Source organism: Balaenoptera musculus, chromosome 5, assembly GCF_009873245.2.
Source record: "Balaenoptera musculus isolate JJ_BM4_2016_0621 chromosome 5, mBalMus1.pri.v3, whole genome shotgun sequence".
NCBI lineage: Eukaryota > Metazoa > Chordata > Mammalia > Artiodactyla > Balaenopteridae > Balaenoptera > Balaenoptera musculus.
Window position 1 is genome coordinate 50,578,502 of NC_045789.1, and position 24,669 is coordinate 50,603,170.

The following is a 24,669-nucleotide window of genomic DNA, read 5'->3' on the forward strand; positions in this document are numbered from 1 at the left end:
TGCCACCAGAAAACTACTAGAGCTAATCAATGAATTTGGTAAAGTTGCAGGATACAGAATTAACGCACAGAAATCTCTTGCATTCCTATACACTAACAATGAAAGACGAGAAACAGAAATTAAGAAAACAATCCCATTCACCATTGCAACAAAAAGAATAAGATACCTAGGAATAAACCTACCTAAGGAAGTAAAAGACCTGTACTCTGAAAACTATAAGACACTGATGAAAGAAATCAAAGATGACACAAACAGATGGAGAGATATACCATGTTCTTGGGTTGGAAGAATAAATATTGTGAGAATGACTATATTCCCCAAAGCAATCTACAGATTCAATGCAATCCCTATCAAATTACCAATGGCATTTTTTACAGAACTAGAACAAAAAAATATTAAAATTTGTATGGAGACACAAAAGACCCCGAATAGCCAAAGCAATGTTGGTTGAGGGGAAAAAATGGAGCTGGAAGAATCAGACTCCCTGACATCAGACTATACTACAAAGCTACAGTAATCAAGACAATATGCTACAGGCACAAAAACAGAAATATAGATCAGTGGAACAGGATAGAAAGCCCAGAGATAAACCCACACACCTATGGTCAACTAACCTATGACAAAGGAAGCAAGGATATACAATGGAGAAAAGACAGTCTCTTCAATAAGTGGTACTGGGAAAACTGGACAGCTACATGTAAAAGAATGAAATTAGAACACTCCCTAACACCATACACAAAAATAAACTCAAAATAGATTAAAGACCTAAATGTAAGACCGGACACTATAAAACTCTTAGAGAGAAACTTAGGAAGAACACTCTTTGACATAAATCACAGCAAGATCTTTTTTGACCCACCTTCTAGAGTAATGGAAATAAAAACAAAAATAAACAAATGGGACCTAATGAAACCTAAAAGCTTTTGCACAGCAAAGGAAACTATAAACACAATGAAAAGACAACCCTCAGAATGGGAGAAAATATTTGCAAACGAATCAACGGACAAAGGATTAATCTCCAAAATATATAAACTGCTCATGCAGCTCAATATTAAAAAAACAAACAACCTAATCAAAAAATGGGCAGAAGACCTAAACAGACATTTCTCCAAAGACATACAGATGGCCAAAAGGCACATGAATAGCTGCTCAACATCACTAATTATTAGAGAAATGCAAATCAAAACTATAATGAGGTATCACCTCACAACGGGTAGAATGGGCATCATCAGAAAATCTACAAACAACAGATGCTGGAGAGGGTGTGGAGAAAAGGGAACCCTCTTGCACTGTTGGTGGGAATGTAAATTGATACAGCCACTATGGAGAACAGTATGGAGGTTCCTTAAAAAACTAAAAATAGAATTACCATATGACCCAGCAATCCCACTACTGGGCATATACCCAGAGAAAACCGTAATTCAAAAAGACACACGCACCCCAATGTTCATTGCATCACTCTTTACAATAGCCAGGTCATGGAAGCAACCTAAATGCCCAATGACAGATGAATGGATAAAGAAGATGTGGTACATATATACAATGGAATATTACTCAGCCATAAAAAGGAACGAAAGTGGGTCATTTGTAGAGACGTAGATGGACCTAGAGACTGTCATACAGAGTGAAGTAAGTGGAAAGAGAAAAACAAATATTGTATATTAACACATATATGTGGAATCTAGAAAAATGGTACAGATGAACCAGTTTGCAAGGCAGAAATAGAGACACAGATGTAGAGAACAAACGTATGGACACCAAGGGGGGAGACAGAGGGGTGGGGGGCGGTGGTGGTGGTGGTGGTGGGATGAATTGGGAGATTGGGATTGACATATATATACTAATATGTATGAAATAGATAACTTATAAGAACATGCTGTGTAAAAAAAATAAAATAAATTAAAAATAAATAAAAATAAAAGAAGTTACCACCAACAGCACAGAAATACAAAGGCTCATAAGAGATTACTATGAACAATTACAAGCCATTAAAATGGATAACCTAAAAAAAAATGGGTGAATTCCAAGCAACATAAAATCTCCCAAGACTGAATCAGAAAGAAATACAAGATACAAACAAATTACCAGTAATGATACTGAATCAGTAATCAAAAAACTGTTAACAAACATAAGTCCAGAATGAGATGGCTCTACAGGTGAGTTCTACCAATTGTTTTTTTATAAATTTATCTATTTTATTTATTTATTTATTTATTTATTTATGGCTGCATTGGGTCTTTGTTGCTGCGCGCGGCCTTTCTCTAGTTGTGTCGAGCATGGGCTACTCTTCATTGCGGTGCATGGGCTTCTTGTTGTGGTGGCTTTTTTTGGTTGGAGCACAGGCTTTTAGGCATGTGGGCTTCAGTAGTTGTGGCATGTGGGCTCAGTAGTTGTGGTTCGTGGGCTTTACAGCACAGGCTCAGTAGTTGTGGCGCACGGGCTTACTTGCTCCACGGGTGTGGGATCTTCCCGGACCAGGGCTCGAACCCATGTCCCCTGCATTGGGAGGCAAATTCTTAACCACTGTTCCACCAGGGCAGTCTGAGTTCTACCAAATATTTACAAAAGATTTAACACCTATTTTTCCAAACTATTCCAAAAAAATCGAAGAGAAAGGAACACTTCCAAACTTATTCTATAAAGCCAGCATCACCCTGATACCAAAACCAGTCACCACAAAAAAGAAAATTACAGCCCAATGACACTGATGAACATAGATTCAAAAATCCTAAACAAAATATTAGCAAATCGAATTCAACCATACATTGAAAGTATCACACACAATGATCAATATCCAAAAATCAGTCAATGTGATAAAGCACATTAACAAATTGAGGAATAAAAATCATATGATCACCTCAATAAATGTAGGAAAAGCTTTTGACAGAATTCAATGTCCGTTTATGATAAAAAACTCTCATAAAAGTTGGTATAGAGGGAATATAATATAATAAAGGCCATATTTGACAAACCTACAGCCAACATCATACTCAGTGGTGAAAAAGAAAGAATTTTCTCTAAGATCAGGCACAAGACAAGGATGCCCACTCTTGCCATTTTCATTCAACATAGTATTGGAAGTCCTAGCCACAGCAATTGGACAAGAAAAAACAAACAAACAAACAAAAGGAATGCAAATTGGAAAGGAAGAATTTAGACTGTCACTGTTTGCAGGTGACACGATACTGTATATAGAAAATCCTAAACCAACTCCTAAAAACTATTAGAACTAATAAATGAATTCAGTAAAGTTACAGGATACAAAATTTAGATATTCAAAAATCTGTTGCCTTTCTGTACACTAACAATGAACGGTCAGAAAGAGAAATTAAGAAAAGAATAACATTTACTACTGCATCAAAAAGAATAAAACACCTAGGAATAAACTTAACAAAGGAGTCAGAAGACCTATATTCTGAAAATTGTAAGATACTGATGAAAGAAATTATAGACAACACAAACAAGTGGAAAGATATACCATGAACATGGATTGGAAGAATTAATATTGTCAAAATGACCATAATACCCAAGGCAATCTACAGATTCAGTGCAATCTCTACCAAAATACCAATGACGTTTTTCACAGAACTAGAACAAGTAATTCTAAAATTAGTACAGAACCACAAAAGACCTCCAGATAGCCAAAACAATCTTGAGAAAGAACAAAGCTGGAGGTAATCATGCACCCTGATTTCAAACCATACAACAAAGCCACAGTAATCAAAACAGTATGATACTGGCACAAAAACAGACACATAGATGAATAGAACAGAATAGAGAGGCCAGAAATAAACCCACAGTTATATGGGTGATTAATCTATGACAAAGGAAGCAAGAATATGCAATGGGGAATAGACAGCCTCTTCAGTAAGTGGTGTTGGGAAAACTGCACAGCTACATGCAAAAGAATCAAACTGGACTAGTTTCTCACATCATATAGAAAAATAAATTCAAAACAAATTAAAGTCTTAAATTTAAGACCAGAAACCATAAAACTCCTAAAGGAAAACATAGGCATTACATTCTCTGACATCAGTTTTAGGAATACATTTTTTTTGGATTTGTTTCCTCAGGCAAGGGACACAAAACAAATGGCACTACATCACTAAAACACTTTTGCACAGCAAAGGAAAATATCAACAAAATGAAAAGGTCACCTACTGAATGGGAGAAGATATTTGCAAACTGTTATCTGGTAAGGAGTAGTTAATATCCAAGATATAAAAGAACTCATTCAACTCAACATCAAAAAAGCAAACAATTTGATTAAAAAATAAGCAGAGGACCTGATAGTCATTTTTCCAAAGAAGACAAACAGTTGGCCAACAGACATGTGAAAAAATGCTCAACAGCACTAATCATTAGGGAAATGCAAATCAAAACCACAATAAGATATCACCTCACACCTGTCAGAATGGGTATTATCAAAAAGACAACAAATAACAAGTGTTGGCATGGATGTTGAAAAAAGGGAACCCTTGTACGCTGTTGGTGAGACTGTAAATTCGTACATTCACTATGGAAAACAGTATGTAGTTTCCTCAAAAAATTAAAAATAGAACTACCATACAATACAGCAATTCCCCTTCTGGGTATTTTTTTGAAGAAAACAAAAATACTAATTCAAAAAGATATATGCATCCCTATGTTCATTGCATTATTTTCAATAGCCAAGATATGGAAGCAATCTAAGTGCCCACTGATAGATGAATGGATAAAGAAGATGTGGTATCTATATACAATGGAATATTACTCAGACATTAAAAAATGAATTATGCCATTTGCAACAAGATGGATGGACCTGGAGGGTATTTTGCTTAGTGGAATAAGTCAGTCAAAGAAAGGCAAATACGGTATGTTATCGCTTATATGTGGAATCTAAAAAACAAAATAAATGGACCAATAACCAAAAAGAAACAGAGTCATAGATACAGAGAACAAACAGAGGGGCTGAGCGGATGAGTGAAATAAGTGAGGGAGATTGCATGGTACAAACTTCCACTTATCAAAGAAATGAGTGATGGGGATGAAATGGGCAGTGTGGGGAATATAGTCGATTATAATACAATATTTTTGTATGGTGACAGATGGTAACTAGGCTTATCATGGTGATCATGTTGTAATGTATAGAAATACTGAATCACTATGCGTGCATCAGGAGCTCACACAGTGTTGTGGGTCAATTATACTTCACAAAGCAAACAAACAAATAAACAAGCTCATAGAAAAAGCAATTAGATTTATGGTTACTAGGGGCAGAGGGGGAGGGGAAATTGAATGAAGACGGTCAAAGTTACAAGCTCCCAGTTATAAGACAGACAAGTACCAGGGATGCAATGTCAACATGATTAATATAACTAACACTGCTGTATGTGATATATGAAAAGTTGTCAAGAGAGTAAATCCTAAGAATTCTTATCACAAGGAAAATTTTTTTCTTTATCTTTTATTTTGTATCTATGTGAGATAATGGATGTTCACTAGACTTAACTGTGGTAATCATTTCATGATGTATGCAAGTCAAATCATTGTGCTGAACACCTTAAATGTATATAGTGTTGTATGTCAATTATAGCTCAATAAAACTGGAAGAAATAAAGAACATGTATTATATCCAATCATAGAAACTTACAATTAGAAACACCCTCAGAAGTAATTTAACATACACCTTGATGAATTACAGAGTATCTCCTTGATATTAATCTTGATCTCTATGCCTATGGGGACAATAATAAAAACATAACTAACTGATAGAAGCCAAGAACAGTTTCCCTGAAAAAAATGACATTCAAAGCAAATTTTGAACTACACGTATGAATTAGCTAGGTGAAAAAGGGGTGCACAAAATATAGGGTAAAGCCTGGGGGAGAGACAGAAGTGGCTGCTGAGTTTCCGCAACTGAAAGAAGGCTTGTGTGGCTGAAACAGAAAGAGTAAGGAGATGGCACAAGATGAGCTAGAAGCAGCCAGATTTTGAAGACCTTGCCAAGGATTATGGACTTTATCCTATGAACAGCGAGAAGCTATTGACAGATTTTGTGAGGAACATAATATGAAAGCTTTCTGCTTTTTAAAAAAGTCACTTTGGACTTTTGCTCCTTGGCAAGACAAGTAACCAGTATTAGATTTACCCTTCTGCCTGAAGTAGGCATAGAAATTGCATTGTAATAACATGGATGAACCTGGAGGACATTATGCTAAATGAAATAAGCCAGACACAGAGAGACAAATATTGCATGATCTCACTTATAGAAGGAATCTTAAAAAAATGCTGAACTCACAGTAATAAAAAGTAGAACGGTAGTTAGCAGGGGTTGGGCGAAAAGGGAAGATGTTGGTCAAAGAATACAAACTTTTAGTTATAAGACAAATAAGTTCTGGAGACCTAATGTTCAGCATGGTGACTAGAGTTAATAATAATATATTACATACTTGAAATTTGCTAATAGAGTAGTTCTTAAGTGTTCTCACCACACACAAAAGAAGATAACTGTGTGAGTTAATGGATAGGTTAATTAGCTTGATTGTGGTAATCATCTTTCAATGTAAATGTATATAAAAACATATTGTACATCTTAAGGATATGAAATTTTTGTTAATCATACCTCAGTAAAGCTGCAAAAAAGAAAAAAAAGAATTTTCTTATTTAAATGCCTTTAATAGATAATTGACTCCTTAAAAAAACATATTGTGAGGTTTATTTGTTTATTTATTTATTTACTTATTTTCGGCCACACCACATGGTATGCGGGATCTTAGTTCCCTGACCAGGGATTGAACCCATGTCCCCTACAGTGGAAGTGTGGAGTCTTAACCACTGGACTGCTAGGGAAGTCCCTGTGAGGTTTATAAAATATGTAGAAGTAAAATGTAAGGCAAAAATTGTAAGAAGTCCAGAAAGCGAAAATACAATTATACTTCTATAACACCTATTATCTATTACTTCTATTAAAGATTTTTACACTATACATTAAAGAATATAATAACATTTGAAGGTACAATGTGATAAGTTAAAGACGTATAATATAAACCCTAAATCAACAACTAAAACTCTGTATCTCTTTATTGTGAATAATAAAGAGTTATAGCTAATAAGCTGACAAAGGAGATAAAATGAAATAAAAATTGTATAATTGCTCTAAAAAAGTAGAAAAATAGGAAAATGGGAACAAAGAACAGATGGGACAAACAGAAAACAAATACCAAGACCATATATTTAAATTTAAACATACCAATGATCACATTAAATGTAAATGGTCTAAATAGTCTCATTTAAAAACTGGAGATTCTAAGATTGGGCAAAAAGCAAGATCCAGGGGCTTCCCTGGTGGCACAGTGGTTGAGAATCTACCTGCCAATGCAGGGGACACGGGTTCGAGCCCTGGTCTGGGAAGATCCCACATGCCGCGGAGCAACTAGGCCCGTGAGCCACAATTACTGAGCCTGTGTGTCTGGAGCCTGTGCTCCGCAACAAGAGAGGCTGCGACAGTGAAAGGCCCGTGCACCGTGATGAAGAGTGGTCCCCGCTTGCCACAACTAGAGAAAGCCCTTGCACAGAAACAAAGACCCAACACAGCCATAAATAAATAAATAAATAAAATATAAACACTGGGTTCAATTAACTGCCCATCCAAAAAAAAAAAAAAAAAAGCAAGATCCAGCTACGTTAACATATAGGTTTAAAAAAAAAGGATGAAAAAACCACACCACGCTAAGACTAATCAAAAGAAAGCTGGGATGGTTATATAAATATCAAACAAAATAGATTTCAGAGCAAATAATATTACCAGAGTTGAAGAAGGACATAAAATGAACAAATTCCTTGAAATACACAAACTACCAAAGCTCATTCAAGAGGAAACAGATAGGGGGCTTCCCTGGTGGCGCAGTGGTTAGGGATCTGCCTGCCAATGCAGGGGACACAGGTTCGAGCTCTGGTCCGGGAAGATTACACACGCCGCGGAGCAACTAAGCCCGTGTGCTACAACTACTGAGCCTGCATGCCACAACTGCTGAAGCCTGCGCACCTAGAACCTGTGCTCCGCAACAAGAGAAGCCACCACAATGAGAAGCCCGCGCACCGCAACGAAGAGTAGCCAGCTTTGCCTCAACTAGAGAAAGCCCACACGCAGCAATGAAGACCCAATGCAGCCAAAAATAAATAAATAAACAAAAATAAATTAAAAAAAAGAAACAGATAATCTAAATAACTCTATAGCTATTAAAGACATTGAATTTTTAGTTAAAAACCTCCCCACAAAGAAAATCCTAGGGTCATATAGCTTCACTGGCAAATTCTACCAAATATTTAAACAAGAAATAATACCAATTCTACCAAACTCTTCCAGAAAATTGATGAGGGAATACTTCCCAAATCATTCTGTGAGGACCACATTACTCAATACCAAAACCATAAAATTACATTATAAGAAAAGAAAACTACAGACCAATATATCTCATGCTTATATGTGCAAAGCTTCTTAACAAAATGTTATCAAATAAAATACAATAATATACAAACAGATAATACATCATAAATGGGGTTTATCCCAGGAATGTAAAATTGTTTTAATATTCAAAAACCAACCTATGTAATTCTGGGTAATAACTGACTAAGAAAGAAAAACTACATGATCATCTCAATAAATACAGAAAAAAACATTTGAGAAATACAAAATACATGCCTGGTAAAAACTCTCGTAAAACCAGAAACAGAAGGGAACTTCCTTAAACTCATAGACAAAATATATGCGAAACCTACAGTTAACATTATACTTATAGTGAAAGACTGAATACTTTCTTTCTAAAATCAGGAACAGGGAAAGGATGTTTACCTTACCACTTTTAATCAACATTGTACTGCTGGTTCTAGCCAGTGAATTAGGAAAGAAAAAGAATTTTAAAACATCTAGACTGGAAAAGAAGTATAACACCCTTTATTCACAGACAACATGATTTCTGTGAAGTAAATCCTATGATGTGTACAAATAAGTTACTAGAATTAATAAGGAAGTTTAGCAGTGTTTCAGGATATCAGATTCATATACAAAAATCAATTATATTTCTATATAGAGCAGAGCATCATTTCATGCACTTATTTGCCACTCATGTATCTTACTTAGTGAATTGTTTATTCAATTATTTCACCCATTATTAGAAGGTAAACATGTACCTACAATATGACCCAGCCATTTCCATGTCATATGAAAATATTCCTGGTCATGCCCTAATCTCAGGAAACTGTAAATGGCAATACGTAACCTTACATGGCAAAGGGGACTTGACAGGTGTGATTAAGTTAAGACTCCTGAGATGGAGAGACTATCCTGCCTTATCCAGGTGAGCCCAATGTAATCTAAGGGTTCTTAAAAGATGAAAGAGGAAGGCAGAACAGTCCCAGAAGATGTGATGATGGAAACAGAAGTTGGAGGAATGCACTTTAAGGTGGAGGAAGAGGCCACATGCCAAGGAATGCAGGCAAACTCTAGAAGCTAGAAAAGCCAAATAAACAGAATTTCCCTTAGAGCATGCAAAAAGAATGCAATCCTGACAACACCTTCACATTTTAGCCCAGAGAAATCCATTTCAGATTTCTGACCCCTAGAATTGTAAGCTGATAAATTTGTGTTGTTTTAAGCCACTATGTTTGTGGTAATTTAATACAACAGCAGTAAGAAACAAATACCCTTGACTTATGAGGAGATTCTTTCGTGGAGCTTCTATTTTTACTTGAATAAATTTATATTCTGTACAAGAATAGAATGAAATTGAGAATTTACCTATTATCGTGCAACATCTATATTTGATATTACATTCAAAGAATCATAAATAGAGATCATTTATTTGATGAGATTTGTCTTAAAAAGGATACAATGAGTGGAAGCAGGAAAGACAGTATCTGCTCCAGGGCCCACCCCATCTGGGGTGGCAAATAACAAAACCAAAGCTGAGACCAGCACAGCACAGCACAGCACAGGCTCTGGAGAAGCGGGAACTAAGTTCACAGATCAACTTCTCGGCCTCCTGGAGGCCGAGATTATTGGTTGCTATTTTTAATGCACTAATAATCAGTATTAAGCAATTTTTAGTTTTCTCTAGTGTATCCAGATTTATTTTTGAAAATAGTTTTCAAACAGACTATTTTATAGGCCCACCAATATAACAAAATCAATTTGTTGTTTAATACATATTTTTAAATATTATGTAAGTTTAATTGTTTAATGCTCTATTTCAATTTTTTTTAAAGATTTTTTTGATGTGGACCAATTTTAAAGTCTTTATTGAATTTGTTACAATATTGCTTCTGTTTTATGTTTTGGTTTTTTGGTCGCGAGGCATGTGGGATCTCAGCTCCCCGACCAGGGATTGAATCGGCACCCCCTGCATTGGAAGGCGAAGTCTTAACCACTGGACCACCAGGGAAGTCCCTCCATTTCAATTATTAAAAGTGTCTCAGTCTGGACAACATAAATTTGTTGTCATTAGGTCTAAGAGTGACTTGTGCCATTCCACTGCCACCACTTTGTTCTCAGACAAATGTGTTCTGTTATTAGAATGAGTATCTGAATCCTTTAAGACAGTACTTCCCAACTTGCTTCTTACATCATAACTGAGTTCATCAATAGACCATCCCACCATTCTATAAAGTCATTGCTTTATAGTTCAGTAATCACATGGATTTATAAACCATTTAAAACCAGTGACCACATGGTTGTTAATGGTTGTTATTCTTTTGCTTTAGTTCATCTACATTAAAATTAGTTCTTTGGACAGATGCAATGTTGTATGAGATTCTCTAATGCTGAATAAGCCATTCCATCATTTTATAAATAGCATTGCTACAGGAAGTATGGCAGGCAAGAAGAACAAATATAGCTGCACAATAATGATCCATTCTATGAAGACAAATTGATTCCACCTATATATAGACGAAGTCTAATATAATCAACCTGCCACCAGGTGGCTGACTGGTCCCCCTGGTGTATGGCATTGTTTCAAGTGCTCAGCATTGGCTTTCTGCTGCTGGAAGATTAGGCTCTCAACTATAGCAGTAGATAGATCAGCCCTCTGGAAGAGAAGTCCATGTTTTTCTGAGATCATAAATGACTTCCATCTCTGTCATCATACTTTGTTCAGGGAACCATTGACCAAGCAATGACTAGCTGGAGAAAGAGGCTAACTAGTAGCCACAGAAGAGGTCACATTGGCTACCTGATTAATGATAAGCCTCCCCTGCAGAGGTGACCTCTTTTGCTGCTGCTGCTGCTACTGTTGTTAGCATTTACATGAGATATAAATATGCTCACACTCTGTTAACATTACAGGAGGTCCATCTACATATCACTTCCCCAAATGTACTTATCCCTTAATCCTTTGGTCTTATTTCTCCCATGTCCCTGTATGTCCAGCCAGACCATTAACCACTACCCATAAATAGACAAAGTACACTGTTTTTCCAAATTGAAAATGACATACACTGATTAAAGTTCTTCCCCCTTGGAGTTACCTTTGAGTGAGATTGTAATGCTATAGCAATCTGCTTCTGGCAGGGGCCAGCTCATTTTCCAGAACCATCTGCAAACCAGGATTGAATTTTTTCTTCCTGAGTCAACTAGTCATAGAGAATTCCCTATGTGGTCACAAGTGTGGGTTGATAGAATGGTGGCAATGTAGACAGAGTAGGCACCTGGTAATGTGAACCACCTACTAGGTCATGTCATTTACCAGTGGCTTCAGTGACTCCAATCTTCTATATGTCACTTCCAGTTGATGTTAAACTGATTCTGGTTATATACAGCTTTATGGTTTGGGTTTGTTAGGTTAGATAAAACCCAGTTGGTGATGGTCATCCCAGACTTCACGGCTTTAAATTCTCATGGTAAGGTGTTCAGTCTCCGCTAAGGCTCACAAGACAAGCCCAGGAATATTCCAAAAGGAGAAGAGTTGATTATATGGCACTGATTCAAAGCCCTAGTAGGCTACACCATGATTCTTCTCCTGGCTCCAAACAGCACCTTGATCTGTTACAGACTCTAAATCTGTTATAGAACCTTAATCTACAGCCTAGACCAGCTAGAAAGTTCTCTTACTTTGAGGATATTTCAAAGTTGGTAACTCATTAAATAGACTGGAGTAGCGCATCCAAATGTAGTATATTCTACCTATAAAATTCGAAGAGGCTCATCAAGTGCTTTCTTAGTGATATGGGGAAAAGGTGCACCACTTTTCCTATTGTGCTGGAGGGATATCCTGAGATGCTGAGACCACCTGATCCTCAGAAATTTCAGTGAGGTCACAGTTACCTGTATTTTCACTGGAATTTACCTCCCACTCCCTGAAATCCAGTCACCCATTACCATGAGTATATCATCAAAGTAGTTGGCCAGTGTGATGTTATGTAGGATTATGAGATGGTGAGATGGTAAAGGTCTCTGCAGGCTAGACTGTAACCCAGAGCTAGAGAGCTGAAATAGATCAATGAAAGTATATTTGTGTTCCTTCAAGGTAAAAACAAACACTTTTTTGGAGTCCTCTTCTTACTGAGATAGAGGGAAAAAAACAATTGCCAGATTAATAGTTATATTCTAACTGATAGAGGCTATGTTGATTTGCTTTATTAAAGAGAGCATGTCTGGAACAGCAGCTGTAACTAGAGTCACTACCTGATTATATTTACAGTAATCCACTGCTATTCTCCAAGACTCATCTGTTCTACATAGGCAAAAGAGGACACATAAATGTGAATAGAAAGAAATCATTGCCACTACATCTTTCAAGTCTTTTATGGTAGCACTAATCATGCAATTTTCCCAGGAATGCAGCTTTACCTTACTTCCATAAGCAACAATTCTAGTTGGTGGATCACAGTGGCACTCCAAGTCCTGGGGATTCAAGTATGCTAAGAGTCAGCGTCCAGTAATTCCTGGGTATTCCCTTTTCTCAATGAATAGCTTCCAAGTATTGATCAGCTATTGCTACGTAACAAATTTTCCCAAAAATCAGCGGTTAACAACAATTATTTGTTCTTGTTCACATTGGTGGGTCAGCTTCCCTAGAAAGGATTAGATAGGTTGAAGAAGCATACACAAATGCCATATGTTATCCTTAAAAACCCAAAGAGGCCCACTGGGTGTTGCTCTTCATTTTTACTGGTAGCTCTGTTCATCTCAGCTGGGCTTATTCACATATCTTAAGTTTAGCTGAGGTGCAAGTTTGCTGGTGTGGGTCTGTTCCACTATCTCTTTTTCCTTGAATATGTGAACTAGCTAGGATGTTTTCTCATGACAGTGATAGACAGGCAAGAAGTCAAGCAGACATGTACAAACGACACAACGTTACTTCCATCTATATGACCTGGCTAAAATAAATCATATTGCTGGGCCCAAAGTGAGGAAGCAGGAAAATACACTCTGGCTATGGTAAGGACATAGCAAGGATGTGGCTAGAGATAGGGTTAAAGAAATGGGGCCAAGCATTAGTAAGTATCCATGGGTCCCTTATAGAAAGTAAGGAGAAACATTTGCAGCATGTACCTGTGATGCATGTATCTTCTTCATGTGAACATTTCTTGGGGTTCTTAGGGACTCTAAAATGACTCAGGTTTAGAGATTAGGTAAGAAGCTGCAATTTTCAGTATGTTTTAAGTTATATCCAGGCCACCATTTTGCACAATTCAAGGGTGTACAATTCTCACTGTAGTAGGTCTTGTACTCCAGGAGATACCATCTATATAGACTACAATGTAAATGTTGCTAAGAGCTACATGCAATGTGGTAACCCTGGCTATTCTTGTAAGCTGCCTATCTATTTAAGTCCTAAGGAGCTTCATGGTCAATTTGTCATTACCAAAGACCTCTCATTCTGAATTCCACTGTAGTCTTACAGTTATGGCAATCACACCTACCTTGCCTCTGTTGCTTAAATGCAATAAATTGGTCTGTACTACTATAGGATTACACCATTTCTATTAAAATCAGAGAGCCTCTTTCAATAGCATTTCCCCCCCCCCCGCCACTTTATCCCCAGCCTTTAGATGATGGAAACTAGAGTGTTGAGCTTTTCAAGACTACTGACACTTGTCACTACCTTCTCAATATCTTGATGAAGGGAGTACCCTCTGGGCTCTTCTGGGAGACCATGGAAAGTAGGAGAAAGAGTGAACATGATAAATCACTCAAGTTTTCCTTTCTCCTTAAATCTTTCTATCCCTTCCTCTACATTTTGCTAAGGAACTTCTGATATCTCAAATCCACTTAACATTGTCCACCAGCAAAAATACATTTCAGTCACTCAAGCAAACAAATGATTATAATCACTCCAAAATGACTACATCTAAAATAGTTATAACCACGTGGAATTGAGAATCCTATATCAATAAGTTTGACTCCATCTAAACTTGCATTCTTTTTTCATCTTTATACCTATTTCCGGTTTTCTGGAGCATATCAAAAGCTTGCCACTGTTACACATAGACCTCTTAATGGATTATGACTCTAGTTATAGATCTGGTCTGGATACAAGAAGTGGTAGAGATATGGCATGTGGTAGCTCCCTCAAGTGGGGTTGCTACAGAGATTTCAGGCAGGGAGAGGACAGTCTTAACATAAAGGGAAGAGGGCCTGCTGGTAAGGAATACACAGTGAGGTTTGACGTTTTATGAACCTCAGGGTTATCTGAATTCACCCAAATGTTCTCAGGGTCTCACTGTATCCCAAATAGTCCCTGATTTTTATATATAAGCCCCAGAAATACCGTAAATTCAACCTTCATTTTAATCCTGCAATTTTGAAGATCAGACTCTACATCTTATTTTCAGATATGATTGCTCTGGACCTAAAGATGCAAGTTTCTTTTAGGGCAATTATAGAAGCTCCCTAAAACTCTAATCATGCCTGGAGCCTGGAATTTAAAATCCTGGATTTGTCATGGTCTTCATTTAAGCTTTGTTTGGTATAGTTAAAAGCAGACAACCCACTCCACAAACCTGTGTTCCTCATTCTCATTATATTCACAGGGCTTGCCAAAGTCTTGACATCAGTAGGCACTTCATTCCAGGCAATCACAAGTGAGCACTTAAGCAACAGATTTCCTGAGTCCCACCTACTGATGCCAAAAGGATTCTTGCTTGTTTAAAACCCACTCAGGTCAGATAACCGATCACAAGTTCACATTTTCTTGAGGATGCTGTCTATAGCCACTCTGGTACTACTCTATTGGTCAGAGTTAAGTTGAAGAGAGTAGACTATACTGTGCTTTAAGCAGAAAGGGATATATTATAGGACATTAAATAGCTTATAGAATTATTTTGATGGACAGATGAAATGGATTTTAGGTGACCTTCCAGAATTACAACCCAAAGCCACACCTCAGAATAGGGCCACCAGAGGAGCTACTGGTCCTCCCAAAACCAGAAAGGTGCCTGCCAAGTTGAAACCACCTATATTATTAACTTATATTATTTTCCTTCTCTCTGAAGAACTTTTTAAAACAATTCTTAAATTGATATATCCATTGTATATTCACTATTGGTTATAGGCTGCCAGTTTGCAATGCTTAAGTTGATATATCCATTATATATTCAATACAAATGATATTTAATGCCCTGAGAATATGCTCACATATATTAAGTAAAACAAAAACAAAAGCATGCTAAACAAGCAGCAGCAGCATTCTCGTTTTATTTAAAAATACACCTAAAAAACACTGAAAAGAGTTGGACTAAAATGTCATCAGTGGCTATCTCTAGCTGATGGAATTATATGTTCCTGTGTGTGTGCTTTTCTATATTTTGTTAACGCTCTACAATGAATATGTATTTTTTGTATCCAGAAGTAAATTGTTTTTACAAGGTAGAGAATTAACTTGGGTGGCAATGTAGAGGATAAAATGGAGTATAGTAGGATCAGAGGCAGAGAGATTAATAGACTTTTGCAGTAGAATGGATGAAAGATGGTAGAAGCCAAATTAAGGCAGTGGTTGTGAGGCAAAGAAAGTAATTAGGTAGTGAGAACATAGAACATAGAACGAATGAATAGGATTTGGTAATCTTGGATCCATTTAGGTTGGAGATAAAGGCTAAGGAAACATTAAACACTGTAATTCCATTGGTAACCCTGGATCTATATGGGTTGGGGTGGAGATAAGGGATATGAATTCATTAGTCGTATATATGGTAAATGAAATTGTGAACTTAAATGAGATTCCTTAGGGACAGTATATAAAATAGAAATAGGGCAATGGCCAGAATCATGGGGAACTCTTAACATTTAAGAGCCAGAGAGAGGAAGAAAGGCCTATAAAGAATAAGCAGGATTGATTAAAAAGGTAAAGCAACTAGGTTATCATGGAAACTAAAGGAAGGAAGGTTCAAGTAGGAATTGGTCAATGATGCTAGCAGAGAAAGCATCTTGCTTGCTTCTGAAGTTTGCTCCCTGTGAAAGGACCTCAATTTAGTTCTGCGTCTTCCTATACTCTTGGGGAGACTGAGTGACTTATAAAATTAGTAAATTTGTGAAGAATGTCTGATTTAGCTTTGTCTTCCAACCTCAAAGAACAAGGTTGTCCAGAGACCGAATTCCCATTTGATCCTCCATGCTGTCCCTGTCAAGTGTTGTTGCTAGGAATTGGAGGTATAAATCTGCCTAATTCTGGGGATCAGTTGGCAGGCCTATTTGGTTTTCCCACTACGCAACATCAACCAACTTAACTTTATCAGTAATAAAGTGATATTTTGGCCCCCATTTCTATTCTTTGCTTTATTTCCCAAATTGTTCAGAACCTAGGCAAGAAGAGGGGGATTAGTTTACTGGGACCCACTTGGAAACGGCAACAATTGATGCCAAATTCCACACCAGGTAAGGTAGAGACTGGGAGAGGCTAATGACTTTGGCAATTAGGAAGTAATCATAAATCACTATCTTCCTTAATAAAGCCAAACAGTTTTTCCAAGGAAGGCAATTGAGGAAATGTCTCCATGGAGATTTTGGTGGGACAATGTTAACTACTGCCCCAATCCTTGTTTTGTAAGATTCTCTAAGAATGGGACTATGCCACCCAGGGGACTATATTAGTCAGGGATATTTTAGTTGCACATGTATAAAACGTACCTTGATAGCTTAAATGAGAGCAGCAGGTGTGGGAGGGAAAAAAGACAGAACTTATTGGCCACTTAATTAACGGACAGTGGATTAGTCTACGATCCTGGATTTCAAATGCTATCTGGACTCTACTCTCTATTACTTATAATGCCTTGGTCTGTTTTTTCTACAGGCATACCTTGTTTTGTTACATTTCACTTTATTGCATTTTGCAGATACTGCATTTTTTAAATAAAAGGTTTGTGGCAACTCCGCACTGAGCATACCTAGTGGCACCACTTTTCCAATAGCATTTGCTCCCTTTGTATCTCTGTGTCACATTTTGTAATTCTCACATTTCAAACTTTTTCATTATTACTATATATGATTTGGTTATCTGTGAAACTACTTTGATGTTACTACTACGACTCGCTGAAGACTCAGATGATGGTAGCATTTTTTAGCAGTAAAGTATTTTTATTTAAGGTATAATGCTTAAACATGCTTAAGACGTAATGCTTTAATATGTTTAAGACATAATGCTATTGCACACTTAATAGACTATAGTGTAAAAATAACTTTTGTAAACACTGGGAAACCAACAAATTCGTGACTCACTTTATTGATATTTGCTTTCTTGTGGTAGTCTGGAACCGAATCTGCAATACCTCCAAGGTACACCTGTATATGGTAAGGTAGGTTTGCTCCCTGTTGTGCCAAAGATGGTCAGTGGGGTCTAGCCTCAGTAAAATTGTTATACATTACTCTGGAGATTGGCTTGGCTCATGTACCTATCTTTATGACAGGGGAAAAGTCACATAATTGACAGCTTTATTACATAAAGGATAGGAATCTCCTGAAAAGATGGACATACAAAAGTGTTTTTCACTACATTCTACCCCTTGGCTACCCGGCACCTATACTTGTGCTTTTTTCAGTACACAGAATTTTAAAAATGCCCTAGTCTAAGACAATGTAATTATACCATGGACAACTGAAATACTCTCTTCTCCAACAGGAGACATGCCAAAGTCTCATCCAATTTTTCCATCTTGCTCTTGGAAACCAAGAGTTCTAGGTGATATGCATTTCTTAAACCAGGTTTGAATGTAGCACATCATGGTACAGCACGATAAAGATAATTTTATTAGATATTGGTATACACTTAAGGAAAGTAAGGGCACTCTAATTAGCTAGTAGATGAGGTTCTTGGTCAGTTAATACGTCCTTTTTTTTTTTTTTGGCTGTGTTGGGTCTTCGTTGCTGCGTGCAGGCTTTCTCTACTTGAGGCGAGTGGGGGTACTCTTTATTGCGGTGTGCGGGCTTCTCATTGCGGTGGCTTCTCTTGTTGCACAGCAGGGGCTCTAGGTGCGCAGGCTTCAGTAGTTGCGGCGTGTGGGCTCAGTAGTTGTGGCTTGTGGGCTCTAGAGCGCAGGCTCAGTAGTTGTGGTGCATGGGCTTAGTTGCTCCACAGCATGTGGGATCTTCCTGGACCAGGGCTTGAACCCGTGCCCCCTGCATTGGCAGGTGGATTCTTAACTACTGCGCCACCAGGGAAGTCCAGTTAATATGTCTTGAGTTTGTGCTCTGGAAGGTGCTCCCTGATCCCTTGCCCATACGTAAGAGGGTATTGGAATTAAGCAATCATAGGCCTTTGTTTGCAAGACTTGGTATTTTTTGTCTATACAAGTCTCTTACAATCTTAGTTGGCTGCTGGTCACCTTGCTCTTTGGTAACTCTGGTTTAGAAACCAAAAACAGACATGGTGTGTTATCTGTTTTCTGTCCCTTAGCAATGTGTTACAAGGTTGGAATGCAATGTCTATCCTCCAGTCAACTAAATTAACTATGTATTTCTATTTTGGCCTTTGTATCCAAAATCATAAGCTGAGCAATGAGTTTAGGGATAATGCAGCTAGAATTTATCTCTGTCCACTTGCCTCCAAGTTGTATCTCAGGGAATGGTTCCTCACAATGGGACTAATTTGTCAGCCTTTGTCAGATAGGATATACACAGCAAGAGATGCATGAGGTGATCAAGAATCAGGCTTTTTTCAGGGTTCCAATTATATCTTTTACTGAGTTTTCAACCCCTTACCTGTGTTTGCACTAACTTTAGCTCAGGACAGAGAATATGGGTTTTCCAAACCTGTAAATTGCAGGTTTAGTTGATTCTCAGTCACATGGATTACTGAGTACATGCAGAAAGGGGGTGTCTTAGAAATATACAGTTGTTCCTCGGTACTCAAAGGGGACTGGTTCCAGCACCTGCCACAGATAGCAAAATCTGCGGATGCTTGGGTCCAGTAGTCAAACCTCCAGATCTGTGGATTCTGCATTTGCAGATTTAACCATGTATGTGCAGTCCCCCAATACTGAGGGCCACTGTATTTATTTTTAAAACTTCGCACAGTTTAAGGGTCAACTGTATTCTTTCTCCTGCATTCATACAGGCAGCTTGAACTGAAATGTATCCCTTTCTTGTAGGACCTTGCTAATGGACACACTGCAAAATCCTGACATTTTTCTACCAATTCCCCTAAAACGTTAACCTTGATATAGATATTGTCTAAGATCTAAAATTTAACAATTTGCTTGCTTGCTACAACATAGTAAATATTAACGAACCTCCTAGCCAGGGCCAAGGAACTGTTATCACTGTGCATGCCACCTAGACTTACCAGTTTTGCATTTCAAGGTGTGTCATTTGTTGACATTGGTATTATTTTATGTACTAGTCAGGAATAAAAACCCAAACCTTGCCATTTTGAGATGTCTTACTCTTTTCCAGTTTAATAGTCCGTTTTGAATTGCACATTAATTTTGGATGCAAGTTCAGAGAATTCAAAGTTTAACATATTATTAGGCTTTTCTCTCTAAGAGTTTATCTGGTTGCTGGAGGTAAGTCCTTCACTATCATGGCATTGTTGGAGGGGCATCTGGCCTGCTTGCTGACTAAATTTGTTGCTGTAATGTCTATTGTTGATACAATTTGCAATCTATTCTCTCAAAATGTGATTGTTTTTCCTCTGCCCTTACTTTAGAATTTATGGGTGTGTCTTCTCAATAGGATCCTCTATCCAACCCATGGATTCATACCACAGCCTGTGCCATGAGTTTCAATCACCCTGTACTGCAGCAAGCCTGTGTAAAGCAATTGCGCTCTTACTGTGAATCAAATTTACATACCTCTTAAGGAATTCTGTATCTCCTTTTCAGTTCAGTGTAGTCAAGGAACATGCAGGAGTGGGAGTGGTTATCAATGCTGCCTGGCCATCTGCTTAAACATATTATGTTGCCATTTCTACTTGATTGTAGTTGCCTGTGTTGGGCAAAGTTCCAGGTGGGAAACAGGGCCCAAGCCACAAGCTCCCTGTTTTTGAATTCCGAAGTCTTCCTGGCAGTGTCTATCCCTTACCCCTTAGGGTTTCAACTCTGAGGAGAGAGCCAAGAAATATGTCTCAATTCATGAGCACTTTTTACCTCTTGCAATACCATCGAGACTGCCTCTATTGTCTTGTAATGATTTCTTTCTCAGACACGTTCATGCCACATGGTGACCAAAGGCCACAGATAATTTAAGTTTTTGCTTAACTTCAGCCAGAGTGAGGTGCCTCTTTCTCAATAATGCTAGCCAAAATGGTGAGGTTGTCTCTGATTGGCTCCTTTTGTTAACCTGCCCATTCCTAAACCAATCCCTATGACTGAGGAATTATGGTACTTTGGTTGGCTTGATTCATGGGCCCACTCCTGTGGTATGGGAGTTAAGACCAGGAAATGGATGGTTGCACCTGGAGAAACAAGGGTAGATCTATACTAGTTAGGACAAACTCTCAAATATCAGTGGGTCACACAAAAGAACGCATAAGAACTCTAACACAAGTTAATAGGCAGGCAGCTATCCTCCAAGTGAAGATTCAGGAAACCAGAGTCCTTACACCTTGTGGCTTCGCCATCTTCAACACATGGCTTCCAATACAAATGCCTTAAGTTGCTGGGGAATGGGAGATACTGGAGAACTTTTCATGTGATATTTTTTATGGACCAGAGATGCCATAGGAGCACGTCACTTATACTCACATTCCACTGGTTAGAATCTAATTGGCACATCTAACTGGTAAGCCTAATTGCAAAGGAGGCTGGGAAATGTAATCTAACTGTGTGCTCAGAAGAATCTAGTGTCTGCAAGAGTCCACTATTCTGATCACTAAATATCCATTTTACCTCTCTTCCCACATAAAGAACACATCCTACCCAAATAAAGACAACCTAAAAGTTCTATCCAGTTACTAGGTTGGGCTTAAAGTCTAGTTTTTAGGTAATGTGCAGTCCTCTTCATTAGATCCAGATACAACCTATGAATTAAAAAACACAAGTTATCTCTAATATCACCCCAAATTCCAGGAAACAAATTGTACAGTGGTAGATCAGAAACAGGTAACTACAATATGCTCTCATTAGGAAAAGAGAAAACTGTGAGACACTAGGCAATACAGATACATAACAACGATGAAATACTGAGCAGGCATTTTGTGGTCCATCTGCTGTGAGAGTGGAGGAAGTTTTGATGAGATCGCAATCTAGTTTTGTAGAGGAATTTGTTTGTCCTCTGTCTTCTGTATGGCCCAATACTGGCCTCTGAAATGTTTTCTGCCCATTATTCCCCATGGCCACATCCTATGTGAGTACTGGGGAGTTGTAAAGCATTTATGCTCTATTTTCTACTTATGCAAGTTTGGGGTGGAACAGCTGCCTCAAGGTTTTAACACTTGAACAATATTTGAATCAGGTTCATGATTTGATCAGTAATAAAATTCCTTCAAAAATTTAGTCCTATGATCTATTTGCTTCTAGTAACTACACCCAAAGTTCTTACATAATTCTCTAACCCAATTTATTCCTTTGCTTCCTTGCCCCCATGTCAGTTTCTCAAGAACTTCATCCCAGCCTCCTTGAGGCCATCGAAAATAATGGCCTTGGATGGAAAGGCCAAAGCCTTGATCTGATTTTTGTTCCGGGACTAAATCTTGGGAGGACTGTACTCAAGGCCTCTTCTAGTTTCATTGTTTTACTGTTCCCGGTCAAGAATTCCAAATATTCCTATGCACTTTCATTTCTGCAATTGTTTCCTGAGCTTATCTCTTCAGCAAAGTCTTGCTAAAAGTAAAATGCTAAAATGCACAATACAGTATTACTTATACTCTTTTGAACTATTTCCTCTTGAGATTGTACTGAGCTACAGTCTCAATAGGTAGGTAATAGTTTTACCACCCATTTTGCCACTGCAAAACATGGGTCTCCTTCCAGCCTCTGATACCAGTTTCTCCAACATCTGCTGCATCATCAGTAAGCCAATACAGCATATTTTATAACATAAAAATATGGGGTACTGTCTAAGCAGTACCCCACTTCCAGCACCAATTTCTGGGTTAGTCATGGTCATTCTAGCTCCTGTAACATATGAATTCTCAAATCTCAACTTGCTCTCTTACAAGAAGTCCAAAAAGCAGTGTTTCTAATTTGGAGGTGTCTGTCTTCCAAGTAGTAATTTAGCCACTCATGCTCCTTCTCTCTTCTGGCTCTGGCATCTTCAGAATACAGTTTTTAAGATCACCATACTCACTAGCTTCAAGTTGGTGGACAAAGAGTGAAGATGGAAGGAATTCATTAAGCCTGGAAATGAGCATGTCACTTCCATTTACATTTCACTGGCTAAAAGTCATTCACATGACCACAAATAACTTAAAGGGAAGTTGGTATATTTAGTCTAGCTGTATGCCCAGGAAGAAGAAATAAGTTTCATGAATGACTAATCAAGTCTCTGTTACAAGGTTCTAAAAGGAAAAAAAATGCTACATAAAAAGAACAGAAAGTCACTCCAGGGGCTTTGTCCATTCTAATAGGCGTGACCTTATTCTAATAGTTCCAACAAAATAATCATTTCCCTATTATATAAAAGAGTAAGAATTCATTTTCTTCTAAATAATGGGATTACTTCAAACAGAGTATTTGTGATGGTGTGATAGGTACATAAGTTAGATTGCAGAGGGTTAATAACTGAAATTCAGATAACAAAAGGAGACATTGAATGTAGAATACTCTTTAAAAGCTTGGTTGTGATGGAAAGGAAACAGAGTGGAACCACAAATGTAGAGGACTGAAGACAGAAAGGATAATAGAAGAGAACTCAGGGATTGGAACTAGAGTACAGACGGATAATTCATCTTATATAAGAGCAGGGAGTGTCTCATTCCTCTGATATTGGAGGAAAGGAAAGATTCAGAAGTACCTAAGTTTCTAGTATTTGGAAAATTGAAGGAGTTTGTGCCTAACAGCATCGATCTTCTTGTGAAGTTTGAAGTAAAGTCACATAATGAAATGTGGTTGGGATTTAAAGACTGCAAAAGTATTCTGGTGGGAAGGGAGAAAAAGGTGCTGAAGAATATATAAGAAGGAGGGCGGAATCCAGCTGAGGTTAAGACCTAAATCTGTAATGTTAAGATACATAATGTAGTGTACTGTTCTGCACAGAACTTAGCAACCACTGTAGGAGAGGAACAGGCAGATGATTAGCACTTCGTGTGTATATTTACTATAACACTTATTACACTGTAAAGTCCCAGGAAGCAGAGACTTAGATTTTGTAAACTATGCACACAGTAGGCACATGATGAATTTTTGCTTGAATGAATTGATTCAATCATTGCCAATTCTGCCATAGTACTCTGTAGAGTACTGGCAACTGCCCACATTTCATATGGTATGCCAGTGTTAAAAAGAAAAAAAAAAAGGCTAAAAAAATTCAGGCATACTCAGCTAAACTTAGCAGTCTTAAAACGGCAACTATGTCAGCTGAGACATACTTTTTATCTTGTGCCAGTACATCTTTCTTTGATGTTTCCTTCATTTTCCTTATGCTACTGTGTTCTTACTGAACCTGAAAGGGATAATTCTGAGTTCAATAAGCTACGTTATTATTCCAAAAGTCCTGAAAGTTCTTCAGACACCTACAACTGAACTCACAACCCCCATCACAATATTCCTTTCAAGAGATTCACAGACAAGGATGATTACTTATGATGCTTACTTCACAGATAAAAAGCTGAGTAGGTGAGGGGTGGAAGGACTAAATCGGGGTCATTCACTGAATCGTCTGCAGAGTCTGGCACAGATTCTGCTTCCTTCTCCTGTCTTCTCCCCTTTGGAAACTTCAGAGTTGTAGTGATCTCAGACTTCACTTAGTCGAACTCCTTTATGTTACACAGGTGTAAGCTCAGGTTCAGGAAGTCTGACCCAAGACTTAGTCAAAGTAGGGTCTTTCCTTTACACGACGCCATCTCTCAAGATCCACAGCCCTAACTCACCATTTGGCGGTAGAAAAAATGGCCAGAAACGAAACTACGTACAAGAGTCCAGAACCAGGCTCCACCTCCCGGATCAGGCAGTCCGGGCCTCCAGCTAACAAAGCGTCTGGTCCGTGCTTCGGTATGGGCTCCCCACCCGGCCCGGGCTGCTCCTCTCCAGCCTGCCCGCCCGCCCCCCGCACCGCAGCACTGCCCGCCCGCGGGGGCCCAAGACCCGACCCTCGAAATCTCA

The 24,669-nt window shown here is 38.1% G+C and overlaps 1 long non-coding RNA gene across 2 annotated transcripts in view; it reads right to left on the reverse strand.

Annotated features, from left to right (window-relative positions):
* The window catches only part of LOC118896107, a 115,468-nt gene extending 90,811 nt beyond the window's left edge, over positions 1 to 24,657 (reverse strand). The window contains exons 1-3 of one of the 2 annotated variants that reach the window (XR_005020084.1): positions 24,161 to 24,654; positions 20,263 to 20,508; positions 18,523 to 18,812 (exon numbers count right to left, since the gene is read on the reverse strand). This is a non-coding gene — a long non-coding RNA (uncharacterized LOC118896107). Of the gene's footprint in view, positions 1 to 18,522; positions 18,813 to 20,262; positions 20,509 to 24,160 lie in introns of those variants that run through there. The other variant, XR_005020085.1, reaches the window with a different exon arrangement.
* Between the last annotated feature and the right edge of the window lie 12 nt (positions 24,658 to 24,669).